Below are 23570 nucleotides of genomic sequence, written 5' to 3' on the forward strand. Positions count from 1 at the left end.
CCCAGAGTGCTGGGATTACAGATGTGAGCCACCGCGCCCGGCCAGTATGAGGTTTCTTTCTGAGCTGACAAAAATATCCTGGAATTAGGATGATGGCTGCACGACTTGGTGAATACACTAAAAGTAATTTAATTGTAAAGAAAAGCAAAGTGAAAACAAAAGTTGACAGTGAAAAGTAGGTCTTCCTCCCATCCACATCCACCTGTCCTCCAGCTGCCTGGTCTGGAGGTAAAGATGGTCTTGGGCATCCTCCCAGAGGTACTTACGCATTTACAATCATCTATAGACATACACTGTCTTCCCTTTTTTTTTTGAGACAGAGTCTCGCTCTGTCACCCAGGCTGGAGTGCAGTGGCATGATCTTGGCTCACTGCAACCTCTGTCTCCCAGGTTCAAATGATTCTCCTGTCTCTGATTTTCCTACCCTAAGTAGCTGGGACTACATTTGCACACCACCATGCCTGGCTAATTTTCTGTATTTTAGTAAAGACGGGGTTTCATCATGTTGGCCAGGCTGGTCTCAAACTCCAGAGCTCAGGTGACACACCCGCGTCAGACTCTCAAAGCGCTGGGATTACAGGCATGAGCCACCATGCCCAGCCCTATTTTTTTTTTTTTTCCAAACACAAATGATAGGCTATTACAGACGCTGCTCTGCATCCTGTGTTTTGCAAACTTAGGGCAAGTTTTAAAGAAGACAAAGATCATCTTTATTCGTGGTGGGAGGGACAAGGCTTCAGCACGGAGAGGAGGGCTATTCAAAGACACAGAGACATGTTCAAACAGAGTGACCTGTTCAGAGAAGGGCAGGGACCTGCCGTGCCTGGGAACAGAGGAGGTGACTGGGGAGACGTGAGGTGAGGAGGCAGGCAGGGGCCAGCCTGTGGAGGGAGGTGCAGGGGACCACACCCAGGGGCGGCAGCTTATGCTGAGGGGGAGTCCCTGAGGATGTCAATCAGGGTGGGAAATGAAGCGATCACTTGGGACAGGATGGCAACTGGTGGTAGATAGACCAGTCCAGGAAAGAGAGGGAGGAAGCTAACTCCTGGGAAGGAGGGAGCCGATTCCAGTGAGGTTAGGGGAATAGAATTCACAGGGTCTCAGCAGGGAGTGGTGGCGTGCGCCTGTAGTCCCAGCTACTCGGGAGGCTGAGGCGGGAGGATCACTCGAGCCCAGGAGTTTGACGCTGCAGTAAGCTATGATCACACCAATGCACTCCAGCCTGGGCAGCAGAGCAAGAGCCCAACACAATAATAATAGTAAATAATAATAATAACAATAAAAAGAATTCACAGGATCTAATAGTGAACATAGCTTCTCCCAGAGTTCTGGCCAGGGCAACTAGGGGCTGGTTACCTCTCCTGAAATGGGGCATACGGAGGTGCCTGTGTTGACATGGGAAGTGAAGATTATTAGTTAGTGAGGTGCCCAAAGTGGGAGCCCCAGGGAGGTCTGACGTTGGATGACAGGCCCAGGCCAGAGGGAAAAATGTGGAAAAGCAGGCCCAAACAGCCCAGATGAGGTTACTCTGGAGTGTAGATGGGACAGGGATACAGGGAGAGCCCCAGAAGGTTAAATCCTGGAAAAGTACGACTATTGGAGAGGTTAAAGGACCTGGAGGGTTCTATGATCAATAACTAGCTACCAGCTCCCATCCAGCACTGCTTTTATGCCATCATCTTTAAACATGTGCATATCATGTCTACACTCTGAGAGACATTTCCTGTTATATGGATGGGACAGAGAAGCGGACATGAGATATTCAAGGTCACGCTGGCAAATGATGATGTCAGGATTCAAATCCAGATCTGACTCCAAGATCAGTGACTTATCGGTTTGGTTTTCTCTGCTCCTCTAAGTGGGAACCCAGGAGAAAATTCAGGAGACAGTGTGAAAAGGGAAGCAGTGTCTATACCCCGGGAATCTGCTCCTATCATGGGGGTGTCCTGGTCCACAGTGGTAGCTCCTCAGTAAGGACGGCAGGAATGCTCCCAGCCAAACTTCTGAGCCCTCCTCATGCCTGCGCCAGGACAAGACTGTGTTCCTAGAGCGACGGCCCTTATCTGCTGATGTGTGCTCTGTGGGGATGCCTCGCCCCACATCTTGGGGCCAGACTTGCTCTCCTAAGTCCCCAAACACCAAGGGGCTCCCTGAAAAGCAAAGCTCTTTCCCAGGCCAGGCCTGCGGTCATTCCTCCCACAGCCCTAGGAACGAGTTTCTCTCCTTTCCTATGTACCCATGGATCATTTCATGGGTTTCTGTTTTTGTTTTTGTTTTTTTTTGGTAGAGATGCGGTCTCACTATGTTGCCCCGGTTGGACTCAAACTCCCTGGGCTCAAGTGATCCTCCTGCCTCAGCCTCTCCAAGTGCTGGGATTACAGGTGTGAGCCACCACACCCAATTGGCTTCTCTTTTCTTGTTATGCTGGAAGACAGTGTAATCTCACAGGTTTCCACTCTTTTCCTACTTCTAAAGCAATTCCAAGATACTTTCCAGGCTTTATAGAATAAGCATGGGCTTCTGAGTTCGACATCATAGTCCAAGTTTCAGCTCAAGGCTGACAAGCTCCAACGAAGTTACTTGATCTCTCTGGGCCCATTTACTCCTCTCCCCTCCAGGCTGAGCTGCTGTGCAGATGAAATGGGATAATGTAAGCGAAGCTTCTGGCACGCAGCTGGAGCTGAAGGGATGGTCTTCTTTTCACCCTCCTTCATCTGCTCAAAGGGCTGCACTAAGAGTCTGCTGTGTTTCAGAGGAAATTTCTCCAAGTGAGTCTCAATTTCTATCAGTGCACCATGGCAGGTCTTTCCCAGCTCCTGCCCCCAGTACTGTGTCCCTCTAGGTCCTCGTAGGTGGTCCAGGAAAGGAGGCAGGGGACAAGGCCAAAGAACAGCAACAAAGCAGGGAGAGGCCTATTCTGTCCCCCAGCGAGGAGGGATCTCGGTGACCACTGGCCCACCTGGCTGGACTTAGAAGGTTCAGGAAGTTTATGCTTAGAGGGGAACAGATGAAACAGACACGGAGCTCACGTTTGTTTGTTTTTTTGAGACAGAATCTCGCTCTGTCACCCAGGCTGAAACAGTCAACATTAATGACTTTATGCTAAATTCCCTTTATTTTTGAGATGGAGTCTCGCTCTGTTGCCCAGGCTGGAGTGCAGTGACACAATCTCAGTTCACTGCAACCTCTGCCTCCCGGGTTCAAGTGATTCCCCTTGCCTCCTGAGTAGCTGGGATGACAGGCGTGTGCCACCACGCCCAGCTAATTTTTGTATTTTTAGTAGAGACAGGGTTTCACCATGTTGGCCAGGCTGGTCTCAAACTCCTGACCTCAGATAATCCGCCCATCTTGGCCTCCCAAATTGCTGGGATTACAAGTATGAGCCATTGTGCCTGGCTGAGTTTTTAAAAATTTGATTAATAGTGGTCATGTGCCCTTATGTGTGTGTGAGAGAGTAGAATGAATATTAAACCGAGTTCAAACACCTGGGTTCTAACACTACCACCTCTTCCGACCGAGTGACCCTGTTCGGTCTATTTCTGACCTCGCAGAGCTGTCCATGAGGCTTTTCTGTGCAGGTGGCTGGACAAACGTGTGATCCCGTCAGGCTGGGGACACTCATTGGAGGTGGTGGGAATACAGTTGCACGATCGTGACATTTGCCTGGGCATAACAAGGTTCAAGGAAGCCAAAGATTTCAGGACAGGACCAGGAGAGGGTGGAGGGGAGGAGAGGCTGGAGCCTGGAGGTGGGAGTCCCTGCTTTGCCCCTTGGAATCTTTGCTACCCCTCTTGTTGGTAACTCAGAATGGTGATGATGCCTCGGGCACAGGGTGGTGAGGAAGGGTGAGCGACATCATGGAAATGGTACTTTGTAGACATAAAATGCTGTGCAACATATTATTAGCAAAGAGAGTTGTGACATAGTTGGAAAATGACGGGGGGAGGGACGAGACATGGAATACTCCACATTCAGCAACAAACTCCTCAGGGCTCTTAGCTGTTATCAAACTGCATCCTATGCTCCCTCCTCAGAACCACACACATGAACGTGGGCTCCCTTTGGCCATCTGGTCCTTGGTGTCAGTTTCATTTAAGGAATGACTGCATTAAATCGATGGAACTTTAGTAAAACCTAATTAACATCCATATTGAGTTTTTCCAAGGGAAGGGAGATCTGCAGAAAATAAAATACCCTAGAAATTTAAATTCCACAATAGTCAAATAAATACTGTATGACAGAGTGTTAGAAGTTGGATGACTTTACTCCAAGAGACGAAAATGAGTAAGAGTCAATCTATTCTTACAGACACATACTGCTTTCTAATCATCCATCCATCCATCCATCCATCCATCCATCCATCCATCCATCCATCCATCCATCATCCATCCATCCTTCCCTCTAGGCTAACCATCTATCCATCCATCCATCCATCCACCCATCCATCCCTCCCTCCCTCCCTCCCTCCCTCCCGGCTAATCATCCATCCCTCCCTCACTCCTTCCCTCCCTCCCTCCATCTCTCCCTTCATCCATCCATAGCTCTATCCTATCATCCATCCATCTATCCCTTTATCCAATCATCCAGCCATCAGCCCCTCTATCCAATCATCTATCCATCCATCCTTCTATCCAATCACCCATCCATCTATCCCCTATTCACCCATCCCTCCATGCAATCACCCATCCCTCCATGCAATCAAGCATCTATCCATTCCCATTTATCTATCAAATCATCCATCCACCCACCCAGCCACCATCCACCAATCCATCCACCCATCCACCATCACTTAACAGAGCACCAAACACTGTGCCACATGGGCATACAGATCTTGCTAAACTGTTAAGCTTCATGAAAGCAACGGCTGCACTCATTCACCTACCACCACTAACCAGGGTCTAATTCTGGTCTAGCCTGGCACACATGCTCAGCAAATATTTAATGAATCAATGAATGAACAGACCTTCCCTGAGAAGCTCTTGGTCTAGAAAGGAGCAGGGTTGCAGCCCCGTCATGAGCAGGGTAGGGGAGCATCCTGGGGGTGGGAACAGTAGAGGGGCAACAAGATCGCTTTGGTGACTCTCCCAGTGTGGCTTCCTTGACAAAGATGACAAAGAATGCACTTTGCAAGCTGTCAAGAACAGAAGTGAGGCGGGCGTGGTGGCTCATGCCTGTAATCCCAACACTTTGGGAGGCCTTTGTGGGAGGACTGCTTGAAGCCAGAATTCAAGACCATCTTGGGCAACACAGCAAGCCCTCATCTCTTCAGAAAAATGCAAAAATTAGCTGGGTGTAGTGGTGTGTACCTGTAGTCCCAGCCACTCAGGAGGCTGAGGCTGGAGGGCTGCTTGAGCCCAGGAGGTCCAGGCTGCAGTGAGCTATGATCACACAACTGCACTCCAGCCTGGCCACAGAATAAGACTGTCTCATTAAAAAAAAAAAAAAAAAAAAAAAAAAAAAAGTCAAAACCAAAACAGAACAGAAGAGAACAGGAGTGAAATGGGGGCTGGGCATAGTGGCTCATGCCTGTAATCCTAGCACTTTGGGAGACTGAGGCAGGTGGATCACTTGAGGTGAGGAGTTCGAGACCAGCCTGGCCAACATGGCAAAACCCTGTCTCTACTAAACATACAAAAATAAGCCAGGCGTGGTAGTGTGTGCTTGTAATCCCAGCTACTCCAGAGGCTGAGGCAGGAGAATAACGAACCTGGGAGGCGGAGGTGGCAATGAGCCGAAATCGCACCCCTGCACTCCAGCCTGTGCGACAGAGCAAGACTCCATCTCCAAAAAAGGGAAGTGAAATGGGTAAGTGCTGGGGCTTCCTGGGGTGCCAGCTCTGTCCTGACTCCCATAGAGGCTGACATTCCTCTATCACAAGGGACCTCAGTTTCCTTACCTGCAACCCACTGGTCTCTTCAGCCTCAGATTCTGAGTTAACTTTGCCACAATATCATTTTCCTAAGTTATTCCGGGGTTCTTAGAGCTTCCTCTTGTGCATTTCAACTCAGTTCAGCTCAATCCAACAAGCATTGCCCAGGGACCTACTATGTCCCAGGTACCGGAAGATTCAGAAACATGCACCCTTCCTTGGCAGCCTGAACCCCAGGCCCAGAGCCCCATGTTCAGGAGCCATGTAGGCAGCTGCGTCCCTGGAGCGGGTCCCCCTGCAGAGATGCCAAATGACAGCTGGGAAGGCCCACTCTGGCCGAGTTCAAGCTGTAAACATCCAAGAAATCTACCAGCGGTTACCGAGAGGATGTTAAAAATAATTATCCACTGAAAATATTAGATTTGCTCTGGATTGTTCATTACGTACAATGGTTTAATAGGACTTTTATTGAATAGCTGCAGAGCTCTGGGCCGAAATCAATTTGCCCTCCACGTGGAATTTTGATGTCTGCTGTTGACTTCTACAACATGGAGCAATTTGTAATCGCTCCGGCTTGCCGTTGTTTTCAAAGCTCCTGCTATATCACAAGCATTTATTTCTGACCACAAAATTACATTTATTCAACAGAAAGCAGCTCCGGGTCTTTGAGAGGTTAACTTCTGGAGTGCTTGGCTGCGCTCCAGCCCGCATCGGAGGGGGCGCGCGGGCGCGGTGGCACCCGGCAGTGGCGGCAGCGCCGGGCGGGCGGCCGTGATTAATAGACTGCTGAGAGCACCCCTTTCCACAGGCGCACGGCTCCTGCCCCTGCTTCCATAGATCATGGACTTAGCCTCAACATATCTGACTGAAATTGAATTTGGCTTCTCTCTCAACTGTTCATTTCCTATGTTATGCAAGGTTAGATCCCTTTCTGCATGAGCAGAACCAAACCAGCTGCAGCTTTGGAGGAGAAAATGTGCTTTCAATTATGCAGCTGGCCTGGATGTTGAGCCCAGTCCGACGGGGCGAACTAATTGAGCCATCATGGCGCGAACTTACAGGGAGACACTGTGTGTGTCAGGCCTGCGGGTTTTGCCGTAAGATAATGACAGTACAGCAGCCACATCACCACGGTGACCGCCACAGCTGCCACCACTGTCACCTCCACCACTGCAGAAGACCCAAGAGCCTGCGGACAGACATAGTGGGTGAGAAGGAAGTTCCCCAGCAAGGGTCCAGGGCAGCAGGCTGTGTTAGGGTCCCTGGGAAGCCTCCCTGTATCCTCCAGCCAGAACGCATCATCCTGTCCCCAGAGTGCCTGGCCTGCTCCACAGTCGCCTGTCTGGCCACAAATCCAGAGAAGACCCTGACAACCTCTCCCTACTCCCAGCAGGGCACTGACCTATTTTGCTTGTGGGCGTCTAGGAACTGAACTAGATGCTCGCACGCAGCACTCAATACTCATTAACAAGGAGAAGGCGAGAGGCAGGGGGAAATTCAGCTAAGAACGTTTTATGTAACCAGTTCCATAAGGCAAAGAACAGATAAAGCATCTAAGACAAGATACAGGCCCTCAAAGTGTGCACAGTCTCACAGAAGAGGGGGCTGGAAAGAGAGGAAAAGTTAACAATGCAATAACAAGAAAACAAGCACCCTGTTTAGAAAATGGGCTAAGGCAGCTGGGCACGGTGGCTCACACCTGTAATCCCGGCACTTTGGGAGGCCAAGGCAGGTGGATCACTTGAGGTCCGGAGTTCGAGACCCGCCTGGCCAACATGGTGAAACCCCGTCTCTACTAAAAATACAAAAATTAGCTGGGTGTGGTGGCGGGCACCTGTAACCCCAGCTACTTGGGAGGCTGAGGCAGGAGAATTGCTAGACCCTAGAAGGCGGAGGTTGCAGTGAGCCCAGATCACGCCACTGCACTCCAGCCTCTCTAGCCTGGGCGATAGAGCAAGACTCCATCTCAAAAAAAAAAAAAAAAAAAAAAGGAAATGGGCTAAGGATCTCAGAAGAAGACACATAAGGCCTGGCGCAGTGGCTCACGTAATCTCAAAATCTTTGGGAGGCCAAGACAAGAGGATCACTTGAGGCCAGGAGTTCAAGGCTACAGTGAACCATGATCGCACCACTGCACTCCAGCCTGCATGACAGAGCAAGACCCTGTCTCTCTCTAAAAAAAGACGCGCAAACGGCCGACGGGTATATGAAAAGCTGTTCAACATCATTAATCATCTGGAAAATTTGACTCAAAACCACGATGAGGTATCATCTGATACCTGTTGGAAGGGATATTAGCAAAAAGACACATGAGTGGTAGTGAGTCGTGGAGAAGAGGGCAGCCTTGTACACTGTTGGTGGGAATACAAATTGGTACAGCCATTATAGGAAACAGCACAGAGGGTCCCCCCAACACTAATACGATCCAGCAACACCACAAAGGGATTGAAATCAGTATTGTTAAAAGTTATCTGCACACCCATGTACACTGTGGCACTATTTACAATAGCCAGATATGTAAACAGCCTAAACATCCAACAACAAATAAATGGGTAATAAAGATGTGATTTTATATACACACGGCATCCCTTGGTACACTCGGGAGATCGGTGCTAGTACCCCCTGCATGTACCAAAATCTGCACATACTCAAGATCCCCCAGTCAGTCAAAGCATAAGTTTTACTTATGCAAGAAAAGTAGGTTTTGGGGACCTAAGGTACAGCACGGTGACTATAGTTAATAATCTCGTAATCATATATATGACATTTGCTAAGGCAGTAGATCTCAAGTGTTCTCAACACACACACACAGACCATGAACTACTGGGTATATAGTCAGGTTGTGGAAATCACTTTGTAATGTATGCATGTATCAAAACATCACATTGGGCTGGCTGTGGTGGCTCACGCCTGTAATCCCAGCACTTCGGGAGGACGAGGTGGGAGGATCGCTTGAGGTCAGGAGTTTGAGACCAGCCTAGCCAACATGGCAAAACCTCGTCTCTACTAAAAATACAAAAATTAGCCAGGCATGGTGGCATACGTCCATAGTCCCTGCTAATCAGGAAGCTGAGGCTTGAACCCGGGAGGTGGAGGTTGCAGTGAGCTCAGATTGTGCTGCTGGAGTTCAAGACCAACCTGGGCAATGTAGCCAGACTTTGGCTTTACTAAAATAGAAAAAATATAAAATTAGCTGGGCCAGATGCCTATAGTCCCAACTACGCGGGCGGCTGAAGCAGGAAGATCGCTTGAGCCCAGGAGGTGGAGGCTGCAGTGAGTCCTGATTATGCCACTGCACTCCAGCCTGGGTGACAGAGGGAGAAAATAAAAACCCCAAACCATTACATTATACACCATAAATATGTACAACTTTTGTTTGTTAATGATACTTTAATAGAGCTGAGGATAAAAAAGAGGGGAGAGGTTAGAAATAGGTTGCGACGGTCAGGAAAATGATCAAAGGAGACAGACTTTTCGGATCGGCTCTAAAGGATGGAAATGAGTTTTATAGGTAGGGACCAGCAAAAGGCTCTGAACAATAACAGAGGCTTCAGGAAATCAAAAAGTATGTTCAGGTGACTCATAATACACAGGCCAGTTCAGCTGGAGTAGAAGTCTAGGACTTTGAAGCTGGAAAAATATTTCAAAGGCAAGTCATAGAGCTCCTAACACACCAATCTAAGGAGCTTGAGTGGGCCAGAGAGAGTCACAGAACTTGTTACCAGGAGAAAGAGCTCTTTCAGGGAACCAAGCCCAGTGAACTTACAACTAGCAGTGCATAGGAATCAGAGGTGGGTTTCGAAATATTACAGATTCTAAGGTTCCACCCCAGGCCTTCTACACCAGAATGTCAGGGTAGGAGCCTGGTGAGTTATATTCCTGGAAACACGCGAGCAGTTCAGTTCTGAGGCCAGTGCAGCACTGGTCCAACCCAGCCAACCCAGTGGCTTTGGGAGCCACTGATCTGGTCCGACCTTCTCCAATCCTATTTCACCCATGATGCTTAATGCAGTACTTAGCCAAGTGCTGGCAAGATGGGGACAGAAATAGGTGCAAAGACATATACACACACACGCACACACACTCACACACACTCACACTCACACACACATCCCCTCCCTTCTACATTTTAGAAGCAGAAGGCCTTGGTAAGTGAACTATAAGGGCAGAATGTCTTTAGCCTCGAAACCAAAAGGGAGAGAGCGCGCCAAATCCTAACTACTACGCGGGTCACTGGAGCTCAGGAGTTTGACACCAGCCTGGCCAACATGGCGAAACCCTGTCTCTACCAAAAATGCAAAACAATTAGCCAGGCATAGTGTGTGCACCTGTAGTCCCAGCTAACTTGGGAGGCCGAGGCAGGAGAATCGCTTGAACCTGGGCAGTGGAGGTTGCAGTGAGCTGAGATCACACCACTGCACTCCAGCCTGGGTGACAGAACGAGACTCCGTCTCAAAAAAAAAAAGGAAAATCAAAAGGGAGATACAAATGAAGTCATATCAGAGATCAGAAGAAGAAGAATCTGTTTCTGGCTGAGTATTTTGGGAAGACTTGGAGGATCTGGCATTTAGAAGGATTGATAAGGCAAGAGCACGGTGGCTCATGCTTGGAATCCCAGCACTTCGGGAGGCTGAGGCAGGTGGAACACTTGAGGCCAAGAGTTTGAAACCAGCCTGAACAACATGGTGAAACCCCATCTCTACTAAAAATACAAAATTAGCAGGACATGGTGGCGCACACCTGAAATCCCAGCTACTTGGGAGGCTAAGGCAGGAGAATCGCTTGAATCCAGGAAGCAGAGGTAGCAGTGAGCCGAGGTTGTGCCACTACACTCCAGCCTGGGTGACAGAGACAGACTCCATCTCAAAAAAAAAAAAAAAAAAAAAGATAAGAGGTGACAATCTCCCTGGCAGGTGGTCGTCCACGTGATTCTCCCGTTTCAGCCTCCCAAGTAGCTGGGACTACAGGCACCCACCACCATGCCTGGCTAATTTTTTTTTTTGTATTTTTAGTAGGGATGGGGTTTCACTGTGTTGGCCAGGCTGGTCTTGAACTCCTGACCTCATAATCCACCTGCCTCAGCCTCCCAGAGTGCTGGGATTACAGGCACGAGCCACCGTGCCTGGCCAGCTCATCTATTTTTGAACAGATCTACATTGCTGGAAAACGTCCTTTTGGGTTCTGCTGGCGATAGTCAACCAAAGTAACTGCTCCAGTGAGTCTCATGAGGTTTTACAGCTACGGAGCTCCTTGGGGGAGGATCTGGGTAACCCACTCGTTTCACAGATGAGCAAAGTTGGGCAGAAAGAGGCCCCGAGACTCACACAAGGTCAGAGAGGTGGTGGGCAGCAGCGCCTGGACCGGCTGCCTGCGAAATGCTCTTTGGAGCGAACGACATGGACACCCTGGCTTTATTTAGCAACGGCCTTTAGATCTGAATGCTTAAATATGTTACAGCTCAACAGATATGGGCTGCAAGATGGGCAGCAGACTCGTAGTCACTTTTAACTCATTCATAGACTGTTGTAGTTCACCCAACTTTCTCTATTTCCCATGATTTGATTAGAATCTGTGAAATCATCCTGCCGGTGCCCATGGGGAATTTGCTTTCTACTGTACCTCTTTGAAAGGGTCTAGTTCAAAGGGGAGACCAAAGGGTCTCTTACAAAGAGACCTAAGGCTTCTGCCTACAAGGCCCTGGCATGACCCAGGCCCTATTAACTTCCTTGGTATTGCTCCCTGCCAGGCAAGCTCATCCCTGCAGAGCCCTGGCACTCGCCGCCCCTATCTTCCTGACGCTCTTTCTCAGCTCTGAGTGTGGCTGGTTCTCCTTGCTTCTTCCCTCTGATGTTCTGTCATCCTCCCTGGAGAGGCCTCCCTGGATGACTAAAGAAGCTGGTACCACCTCTTCCCGCTCTACCCTGAGACCTAGCGTGTCTTCCTCACAGCACCTGGCGCCATCTAACATTGCCTTTTGGTTTATCATCCGTTTCCCTTCATTAGAATAGCAGGGTCCTAGTTGATTGTATTCAATGCGACATCTTTAGCTACCATTTGGCCCATAGCTTGAAGCAGGAGGCTCCCGAAAAGGTTGTGTTGAATGAAGACCAGAGAGTAAAACTCCGCCTCCAAGAGCACCGTCCTGCATGCAGCTCTGAACGCGGCCAGCGCACTGCAGGTAAGGGAGACACTCAGCACAAAGGGAAGTTTCAGATCATTCCTTGGTCCCTTCCTCAGGCCATGACAGCAAGTGATACTGTGATGAAAGTCACAGTCAACGCGGGCCCCACTCCTTCCAGTGATGCAGATCGTGGTTGTAGCAAAGCGCATGGACACAGTAATGGATGTACACATGAGAATGCACCAAGCTCCAGAATTTACCTAGGAGGGGCTGGTTAGAAGGGAAGGGGGCTTCAGGCAGGGTTTGCAGAGCACTGTACGCAAGATGAACATCGATCTTTTTCTTTTTTTTAAATAGAGACAGGGTCTCGCTGTGTTGCCCACACTGGAGTGCAATAGTGCCATCATAGGTCGCTGCAGCCTCAACCTCCTGGGCTCAAATAAAAACCTGGGCTCAAAAACAAGTGGCTCAAGCGCCACTCCCACCTCAGCCTCTCAAGTAGCTGGGACTACAGGTGTGTGATACCATGCTTGGCTAATTTTTGCATTTTTTTGTAGAGAGGGGGTTTCACTATGCTGCCCAGCCTGGTCTGGAGCTCCTAGGCTCAAGTGATCTGCCTGCCTCGGCCTCTCAAAGTGTCAGTCAAAGAGTGGAGAGGTTGGCTAAGATCAGGGAGGGGCTGAAGGCATTGCTTCCTCCCCGCTCAAGCACTATCAGAGCGCACCAACGTCAGCACTTCTGGGATGTCAGACAGCCCCAGGATCGAGGCCAGTCCTGCCATTATGCCCTGTGTGACTTGGAGTCCTCTCTCGGGCTTAGTCCTTTTATCTGTAAGATGAGGACGATGCTTCCATCCACCCATTCAATAAACACTTACTTAGTGCTCACGAAGGAGAGGCCCTGGGTATACAGAGCTCATAACTTTCAGTAAATAAATCCATATGCTTTTCTATCATTAATCTTTTGTTACAACAGAGTTTTATCATATTCTTTCTCCTGTTGATGGCTGGCTGGGTTGTTTTCATATGTTAACTATTTTCAAAATTTCTGAACTGGTTTTCCAGGGCAAACAAGTTTAAGTTTATTTAACTATTTAATTTTCTTTTGAAATAGGGTCTGGCTCTGTCCCCCAGGCTGGGGTACAATGTTGTTATCAAAGCTCACTGCAGCAGCCTCCATCTCCCAGGCTCAAGTGATCCTCCTGCCTCAGTCTCCTGAGTAGCTGGGACTACAGGCATGTGCCACCATGCTTGGGTAATTTTTAAATTTTTTTGTACAGATGGCGGTCTCACTATGTTGTCCAGCTGGTCTCGAACTTCTGGGCTCAAGCGCCACTCCCACCTCTGCCTCCCAAAGTACTAGGATTACAGGCATGAGCCACCGCGCCCGGCATGCCTAAGTTTCTTTAGTGTATATATTTAGGAGTGAAATTGCCGCATCACGGTACAGGTGAGTCTTTAACTGTATCACCAGATGCCAAATTGGCTTTCAAAAAGGTTAATTCAACTTACGCTCCTATCTTGACTTTTTAATTTTAGCCAACTTGGTTGGGAGGAATAACTTGCAGATGAGTTATTTTAATCTGTATATCCCTGGCTATAATGCAGCCTAAACATCTTTTCATATAGCTACTGACGATTCCGATGTTCTCTTCTAACAATTATGCTCATAACTTGTACTCATTTTCTTATTGGGGTTTTCCCCCCACTGACATGCGAGCATTTTGAATATCTTGTGAACGTTAATTGTTAATTACAGGTGTGACAACTACCTCCTCCAGATTTGTAAATCATGGCCAAGGTTATCCCACACACAATGGTGGGATGCACAGTCCTAGACGGCACGCTTCACATTCTGGACGTTTGAATCTATCATGGTAAACATTGAGGTAAGTATGAATCTTTATTACTGCAAGTTTCCAACAGCTGATGTGAAAAGTCTTGAGAACAGCAGACCTTTTTTCTAGTTCACATGAACATACCATGGAGCTAGCAGTGCACTGGCCTTATCTTTCACCATTTTTTTTTTTTTTTTTTTTTTGAGACAGTCTCACTCTGTTGCCCAGGCTGGAGTGCAGTGTTTTTGGCTTACTGCAGCCTCCACCTCCCAGGTTCAAGCGACTCTCATGCCTCAGCCTCCCGAGTAGCTGAAACTACAGGCATGTGCCACCATGCCCAGCTAAGTTTTGTATTTTCAGTAGAGACAGGGTTTCACTATGTTGACCACGCTGGTCTCAAACTCCTGACATCAAGTGATCCACCTGCCTCAGCCTCCCAAAGTGCTGAGATTACCGGTGTGAGCCACCACACCCGGCCATCTTTCCACTTTCTTTAGGGTATCTTTCCATGAAAAAAAAAACAAAACTCCTACTTAAAAATTTTAATGTAGTTCACTGCAACAATCTCTTCTTTTATGGTTTTCTGTTTAAAAAATTCTACCCAGCCCAGGGCTGGGCGTGGTAGCTCACGCCTGTAATCCCAGCACTTTGGGAGGCCGAGGTGGGTGGATCACCTGGTCGGGAGTTCAAGACCACCCTGACCAACATGGAGAAACCCTGTCTCTACTAAAAATACAAAATTAGCCGGGTATGGTGGTGCATGCCTGTAATCCCAGCTACTCCAGAGGCTGAGGCAGGAGAATTGCTTGAACCCGGGAGGCAGAGGTTGTGGTGAGCCAAGATCACACCATTGCATTCCAGGCTGGGCAACAAGAGCAAAACTCTGACTTAAAAAAAAAAAAAGACAGAGAAAAAGAAAGAAATTCTACCCATCCCAAAGTCAAAGTCGTCATCTTTTATATCTTCTTCTAGAAAGTTTAAAGCTTTCCCTAAGACTCTCCTTGTAATTTGTGTTTCCACATGGTGTAAGGTAGGGCTCCAACTCTAGTTAATTGTTTGTCTGTTTGTCTGAGACAGGATCTTGCTCTGTCAGCCAGGCTGTTGTGCAGTGGCACACAATCACAGCTCACTGCAGCCTCCAAATCTTGGGCTCAAGCAATCAACCTACCTCAGCCTTCCAAGTGGCTGGGACTCTAGGCGTGTGCCATCACACTCAGCTAATTTTTGTAAGTTTTTGCACAGACAGGGTTTCACCATGTTGCCCAGGTTAGTCTCTAACACACGGGCTCAAGGGAACTGCCCGCTTCAGCCTCCCAAAGTGCTGGGATTACAGATAGGAGCTAGTGCAGCCGGCCTCAACTTTATTTAATTATAAGGATTTGCCAACTGTCAGGGAACCATGAAAAGTCCCCTCTTTCCTCACTGATCCATACCATCTTTGCAATATATTTGGCTTCTATATATATGCATAGGTCAGATTCCGGTTTCTTTCCTTTTTTTTTTTTTTTGGGACGGAGTCTCACGCTGTGGCCCAGACTGGACTGCAGTGGCGCGATCTCGGCTCACTGCAATCTCCATTTCCCAGGTTCACGCAATTCTCCTGCCTCAGCCTTTCAAGTAGCTGGGACTACAGGAGCATGTGACCACACCAAGCTAATTTTTATATTTTTAGTACAGAGGAAGTTTCACCATATTGGTCAGTCTGGTATGGAACTCCTGACATCAAGTGATTCTCCTGCCTTGGCCTCCCAAGGTGCTGGGATTACAGGTATGAGCCGTCGTGCCCGGCCAGATTCCGAATTCTTTATTGTGTTCCTTTGGTGTATGTATCTCACTCTGTGCCAACTACTACAGCTTTAAAAATCTGGTAGGGCAATTCCTCCAACTTGGACTGATTCAATATTATCTTCACTATTACTGACCATTTGTTCTTGCATACATATAAAAATTCTGGAATCAGCTTTTGAAAAGTTTCATTAAAATTCTTGTTGGGGACGGGTGCGGTGGCTCACGACTGTAATCTCAGCGCTTTGGGAGGCCGAGGCAGACTGATCGCCTGAGCTCAGGAGTTCAAGACCAGCCTGGCCAACATGGTGAAACCCTGTCTCTACTAAACATACAAAAATTAGCTGGGTGTGGTGGTGCACACCTGTAATCCCAGCTTCTCGGGAGGCTGAGGCAGGAGAATCACTTGAACCCGAAAGGCGGAGGTTGCAGTGAGCAGAGATGGTGCCACTGCATTCCAGCCTGGGTGACAGAGCAAGACTCTGTCTCCAAAAAAAAAAAAAAAAAAAAAAAAAAAAACTTGTTGGGATTTTACTGGAACTACAATGACTGATTTTGTGATCAATTTAGAGAAAAGTGACCACTTCAATAGCAGTGGAAATTTCTCTCCTTATATACTTTCCCTCTCTCCATTTAAATCTCCTTTAATATCCTTCAATACAAATGTCACATCTTTCCCCAGAAAGATTTCCCTTGTATTGTTACATTTATTTCTAGCTACTTTTTTTTTTTTTTTGGCTGGCTGTCTCCAGTAGTATCCTTTATAAAAATTACATTTTAAGTTTGCTGCTGATACAGGGGTATATAATTACTTTTGTATATTGATATTGTATCTAGTAACCTGGTTAAATAATTGAGGCTCACTTGAAAAATGACAGTTTGATTTCTTCTGTTGCAGTACTTATACTGGATCTACAACAGGGTTACATCCCAACAATCTAATTGTAGGTTGAAAATATTATAGTCAAAAATGTGCTTAATAAATTAACCTAGCAAACATCATAGCTTAGCGTAGCCTACTTGAAATATATTCAGAAGACTTATATTAGCCTATAGTTGGGGAAAATTATTCAACACAAAGCCTATTTTATAATAAAGCATTCAATAGCTCATGTAATTCATTGAACACTGTACTGAAACTGACAAACAGCATGGTTGTATGGGTACTCAAAGTACAGTTTTTTTGCATCATCCTAAAGCTGAACCATCATTAAGTCAAGAGCTATCTGGCCAGTCGCGGTGGCTCACACCTGTAATCCCAGCACTTTGGGAGGCCAAGGTGGGCGGATCACGAGGTCAGGAGATGGAGACCATCCTGGCTAACATTGTGAAACCCTGTCTCTCCCAAAAATACAAAAAATTAGCCGGGCGTGGTGGCGGGTGCCTGTAGTCCCAGCTACTAGGGAGGCTGAGGCAGAAGAATGGCGTGAACCCGGGAGGCGGAGCTTTCAGTGAGCCGAGATCGAGCCACTGCACTCCAGCCTGGGGGACAGAGTGAGACTCCGTCTCAAAAAAAAAAAAGAAAAAAGAAAAAAAAGAGCTATCTGTACTTTCTTTTTTTTGTTTTCTCTGCTAGCTAAGACTTCCAGTACAATGTTAATTAAAGTAGCAATAGTAGGTATTCTTGTCTTGTACCTGGTTTTCTGTGAAACTATTTTTTACCACCACTGGGTCTGATGATTGATGTATGTTTCTGATAAATACCTTTTACCACACTAAAGAAGCTTCCCTCTCTTCCTAGTTTGTTGACAGGGTTTTGTTTTTTGTTTTTGTTTTTGTTTTTTTTGGAGATGGAGTCTTGATCTGTTGACCAGGCTACAGTGAGGTGGGGCGATCTTGGCTCACTGTAACCTCTGCCTCGTGGGTTCAAGTGATTCTCCTGCTTCAGCCTCTTGTGTAGCTAGGTTTACAGGCCCTCACCCATTATACCCAGCTAATTTTTTGTTTTTGTATTTTTAGTAGAGACGGGGTTCCACCACATTGCCCAGGCTGGTCCCAAACTCCTGACCACCATGCCCGGCCTATTGGTAGTTTTTAATCATGAATGGATTTGAATTTTATTAAAATCTTTTCGTATAACTATTGAAATTGTTTCCTCCTTTAATCTGCTAATGACATGGATTTAAATTAATAAATTTTGAAAACTTTAAACAAAACAGTATTCTTGGGATATACCAAGCTTGATGGATTTAATTTACTAATACTTTTGAAAAGACTTCTGCATATTTATTCAATAATAAGACTGACTTTTTTTTTTTGAGATGGAGTTCGCTCTGTTGCCAGGGCTGGAGTGCAGTGGCATGATCCCAGCTCACTGTAACCTCTGACTCCTGGGTTTAAGCCATTCTCCTGCCTCAGCCTCCCAAGTAGCTGGGATTACAGGCGCCCGCCGCCATGCCAGGCTAATTTTTATATTTTTAGTAGAGACGGGGTGGGTTTCACCATGTTGGCCAGGCTAGTCTCAAACTCCTAACCTCAAGTGATCTGCCTGCCTCAGCCTCCCAAAGTGCTGAAATTAGAGACGTGAGCCACCACGCCTGGCCCATAAGACTGACTTTTAATTTTCCTTTCTTGTACTGTTCTTGTCTCGTTTTGGTATCAAGGTTATATTAGCCTCATAAAAGGAGTTAAGAAGTGCTCCCTCTTTTTCTGTTTTCTGAAGGAGTCTGCTAAATATGAGAACTCTCTATTTCATGAATGATTGATAAAATTCTCTCGGAAAACTGTCTAGACCTTATGGAAATATTTCAGTAATAGTTACAAAGCTATTCAAGTTTTCTATTTCTTCTTTAATCAGTTTTGGTAGTTACAGAATTCTAGAACTTTTTCCACTTCAGAATTTATTGGCATAAAGTTGCTTATAACATTCCCTTTATCTTTTTAATCTCTGCAGCAGCTGCAATATCATCCCCAATTTTATTCCTAACAATTTTGTCTTGATTAGTGCAGTGGTTTGTCAATTGAAGTGGTATTTTCAAATAAACGACTTTTAGAATGTTTCTCTCCTGGCTCTTTGTTTTCTTTTTCATTCATTTCTGTTCTTATATTTATTATTATAATTATATTTGTCATTTCTTTTATTCGATTTGAACTTACTCTGTTGTACATTTATTTGTTTATTTATTTAATAGAGATGGAGTCTTGCTATGTTAGGCTAGGCTGGTCTCAAACTCCTGGCCTCAGATGATCCTCCTGGCTTGGCCTCTCAAAGGGCTGGGACTACAGGCGTGAGCCACCACACCAGCCTATTGTAATTTTATAAAGCGGATGCTTAGTTCATAGATTGTTAGCCTTTCATTCCTTCTCTAATATGAGCACTCAAGTTATTTCTTAAGAGGCTTTTGCTGCCTGAGGACACTTGCTCCCCTACTACCAAAAGGTTCTCTGAGCCAGTCCCTCATCCCCTCAACCTTCCACACCATGCCGCTTCTCAGGGAGAGAAGTAAGCATTGGCCAGAAAAGGCTGGAAGACAGCATTTTCCTAGAGGGTGTGCGCATTACTTTACTGAAGGGATTGTCTAAACTATTGTTGAACTAGAATAAACTTCAAATTGGACTGAATATTAAGGGCACACCTCCCCTACACCACCCATCAATTTGTTGGGCTTGTGAAACACTCAAAATTAGGTATCACAATCCATCAATCAATAATAAATAGCTCTAATTTCACTGTGAGTTACATTTTATGATTTTGTTATAATTATAACTAATCATTTCATAATATCGCAAACATTTATTTATTTATTTAGATGGAGTCTTGCTCTTGTCACCCTGGCTACAGTGCAGTGGCACAATCTTGGCTCACTGCAACCTCTGCCTCCTGAGTTCAAGTGATTCTCATGCCTCAGCTTCCCAGGTAGCTGGGATTACAGGCTCACACCACCATGTCAGGCTAATGTTTGTATGTTTAGTAGAGATGGGGTTTCACCATGTTGGCCAGGCTGGTCTCGAACTCTTTACCTCAGGTGATCCACCTGCCTCAGCCTCCCAAAGTGCTGGGATTACAGGCATAAGCCTGAGACGGGGTCTCACTATATTGACCAGGCTGGTCTCGAACTCCTGGGCTCAAGTGATCCTCCTGCCTTGTCCTCCCAAAGTGTTGGGATTACAGGCATGATCACCTTTTTAATAGGAACACATCATAACGAAAGGATGGAAGTAAAATATTTTAAAAGCCACTTCCAGGCCATGCGTCACGGTGGCCCAAGCCTGTAATCCTAGCCCTTTGGGAGGTTGAGGCATGTGGATCACTGGAGCTCAGTAGTTCAAGACCAGCCTGGCCAACAGGGTGAAACTCCCGCCTCTACCAAAAAATACAAAAATTTAGGCAGGCATGTGCCTGTGGTCCTAGCTACTTGGGAGGCTGAGGTGGGCAAATCGCTTGAGCCCAGGAGGCAGAGGTTGCAATGAGTCGAGATCATGCCACTCTGCTCTCTACCCTGGGTGAAAAAGCCAGACCCCCCATCTCAAAAAAAAAAAAAAAAAAAAAAAAAAAAAATATATATATATATATATATATATATCTCGGTACAAATTAATATAAATGTAGCATTTTGGGGCTGGGTGCGGTGGCTCATGCCTGTAATCCCAGCATTTTGGGAGGCCGAGGCGGGTGGATCACGAGGTCAGGAGATCAGACCATCCTGGCTAACATGGTGAAACCTCGTCTCTACTAAAAATACAAAAACTTAGCCGGGCGTGGTGGCGGGCACCTGTAGTCCCAGTTACTCAGGAGGCTGAGGCAGGAGAATGGCCTGAACTCGGGAGGCGGAGTTTGCAGTGAGCTGAGATCACGCCACCACACTCCAGCCTGGGCGACAGAGCGAGACTCCATCTCAAAAAAAAAATGTAGCATGTTGGGAAGGATGATGCTGGGAGTGTCTAGAGATTTAATGTGCAACAAGAACTGTAGTAAATATAATTACAATATGAGGGATTTCTGCTAAATGAGATCTTAGCTGCTCCTGCCACACACACGAAAAAGAGTAACTATGTGAGATGATGCATATGTTAATTTGCTTCCCTGTATAACCATTTTACTGTCTGTATGTATCCCATAGCATCATGTTGTATACCTTAAGTATACATAACAAAATTTATTTATAAATTAGCAGAGGCTTGATAAATATTAATTAATGGTGCTAAACAATTACCTTTCTTTTGTGTTTTCAAAATCCATATTAATTTTATTTATTTATTTATGATTAGCTTTCATATGGCCTTTAAAAAAAAATAGGCAACTGAAAGCTCTGCCTAGATGTTTGTTGGGTATTTCAAATTTAAGATATCAGGAATCAAATCCATTATCCTACTGAGAATGTGGGCTAATCTATAAGATAATTTGCTAAGACTCTTCAAAAAAACAAACAAACAAAACAAAAAATCAGGCCAGGCGCAGTGGATCATGCCTGTAATCCCAGCACTCACTCTGGAAGGCTGAGGCAGGCAGATCACTTGAGGTCAGGAGTTTGAGCCCAGCCTGACCAACATGGCAGAGCCTCATCTCTACTAAACATACAAAAATTAACTGGGCATGGTGGCACGTGCCTGTAATCCCAGGTACTCGGGAAGCTGAGGCAGAAGAACCGCTTGAACCCGGAAGGTGGAGGTTGTGGTGAGCTGAGATTGTACCACTTCACTCCAGCCTGGGGGACAGAGTGAGACCCTGTCTAGAAAAATAAAAAAATAAAAAAAATTAAAGGTGATGGAGATGGAGAGGATGTCCTACATTAAAAGAGATAATGGAGGGGCCGTGTACGGTGGCTCATGTCTGTAATCAAGGCACTCTGGGAGGCCAAGGTGGGAGGATGGCTTGAGCCCGGGATGTCGAGACAAGCCTGGGCAACATATTGAAACCTCATCTCTACTAAAAATAAAAATAAATTAGCCAGATGTGGTGGTGCACATGTATAGTCCCAGCTCTCTGCAGAGCGGGGCGGGGGAGTGCTAAGGCAAGAAGATTGCTGAGCCCAGGAGGTGGAGGCTGCAGTGAGCCATGATGGCACCATTGCACTGCAGCCTGGGTAATGGAGTGAGACCGTGTCTCAAAAAAAAAAAAAAAACAAACTTTTTAAAATAGAAAATTATAAAACAGATGATGAAATGATAGACAGATCTATAGACAGATTTCCAAATGTAATGTGTGAACCTGAACCTGACTGGACCTCAGTTGTAGGGAAGGCCATTATAAAAGACATCTTAGGGATAATTGGAAAAATTTGATTTTAGATCAAATAGGAGATGAGCTGGAATTCCTGTGAATTTTCCCAGGTGTGATATTTATGGACTGTGGTAATGTGGGAGAATGCTAATGGTTCCTTCACTTCGGGAGCCTTCCATGTGTTTGAGGGACACAGTGCCTGCTTCTGCAACTTACTTCCAAATGCTCAGCAAAAGTGGTGGGCGGGTAGGGGAGGGGGGAGGTACATGGGGTGACATGTTAACGACTGTGGATCTGGGTAAAGAGCGTATAGGTGGGCCGGGCACGGTGGCTCATGCCTGTAATCCCAGCACTTTGGGAGGTCGAGGCGGGCGGATCACCTGAGGTCAGGAGTTAAGAGACTAGCTTGACCAATATGATGAAACCCTATCTCTACTAAAAATACAAAAATCAGCTGGGCGTGGTGGCGGGTGCCTGTAATCCCAGCTACTTGGGAGGCTGAGGCAGGAGAATCACTTGAACCTGGGAGGTGAAGGTTGCAGTGAGCCGAGATCGCGCCATTGCACTCCAGCCTGGGCAACAAGAGCGAAGCTCCGTCTCAAAAAAAAAAAAAAAAAGAGTATGCAGGTGTTCACTGTACTAATCTTTCCATTTTTACACAGCTTTGAAAATTTTTCAAGAAGAAAGGAAAACAAGCAAACACCCAGAAAGTACACTGAACTCTGAGTGAGAGAACTAGGAAGCTAGTGCATCTCTCAAAAGCTGCTGAACAGGTAACAGAACAGGTAAGATCAAATGTGGGGAGGTGTCAGGTAACAGTCTCACTCATCAAGTACGGGCTTGGAGATGAAGTTCTGAGAAAAAGACTGTTCAAGTCCATCCAGGCTCTGGGATGCGGGTGTCCTGCTGGCCGGACCAAGCTACATGCATGGGGGCTGAATGAGGCAGGAAGAAGATCATAAGAAGACAGGGGCACTGTTCTACCCTCTAAAATTTCCAGCCATCACCAACCGCTGTGTCTTCTTTCTACGCTGGTCCCTTTTGATGTCCTGAAATCGCCTCTCTATCTCTGGCTATAATCTCCCTGGCCTCCTTCTTCACTCACTCCCTGCTCTCGCTCCCAGCTGACAAATTTCCCAAATGGAAGCCCGACCACTTGCTCTAGAGCTCTGGGCCCAGGAACCCAGCCTTCCATATACAAGGCCCATATCACCTGTGTCCCAAGTGGAACCTACTGTATCTCACAGCTGTATCGCTTCTGCCCCTTCCCCCACGTGCTCCCTGTGACTTAATAGTTGCAAGAAAATAAAATCCCTGCCAGGCGCGGTGGCTCACGCCTGTAATCCTAGCACTTTGGGAGGTCGAGGCAGGTGGATCACTTGAGGTCACGAGATCGAGACCAGCCTGGCCAACATGGTGAAACTGTGTCTCTACTAAAAATACAGAAACTAGCTGGGTGTGGTGGTGTGCACCTGTAATCTCACTTGCTTGAGAGGCTGAGACAGGAGAATCACTTGAACCCGGGAGGGGGAGATTGCAGTGAGCCAAGATCACGCCACTGCACTGTAGCCTGGGTGAGAGGGCAAGACTCTGTCTCAAAAAAAAAGAAAAAAGAAAAATCCCTAAGACTGTACCAATATGGGCCCTTTCAGGGGCTTTGGAAATGTCTCATTTCCTTTTCTCATCAGCCTGATATGATTTCACATTGTTTTTCCAATGGGAGACGCTAAAGAGGTGAGAAGATTCAATAAATCCGCAAGAATAATATAATTTCTGGTTTTCTAAACATCACTGAATC

General features: G+C 46.6%; 3 protein-coding genes across 5 annotated transcripts in view; 1 reads left to right on the forward strand and 2 right to left on the reverse strand.

Moving 5' to 3' along the window:
* The window catches only part of PRKRIP1 (PRKR interacting protein 1), a 532772-nt gene that overhangs the window by 341670 nt on the left and 167532 nt on the right, over positions 1 to 23570 (reverse strand). The window lies entirely within an intron of this gene.
* The window catches only part of IFT22 (intraflagellar transport 22), a 984170-nt gene that overhangs the window by 231858 nt on the left and 728742 nt on the right, over positions 1 to 23570 (forward strand). The gene's annotated exons all lie outside the window — the stretch shown is intronic.
* CUX1 (cut like homeobox 1) overlaps positions 1 to 23570 on the reverse strand; it is a 1083765-nt gene that overhangs the window by 205765 nt on the left and 854430 nt on the right.

This window comes from Macaca thibetana, chromosome 3 (assembly GCF_024542745.1).
Source record: "Macaca thibetana thibetana isolate TM-01 chromosome 3, ASM2454274v1, whole genome shotgun sequence".
Taxonomy (NCBI): domain Eukaryota; kingdom Metazoa; phylum Chordata; class Mammalia; order Primates; family Cercopithecidae; genus Macaca; species Macaca thibetana.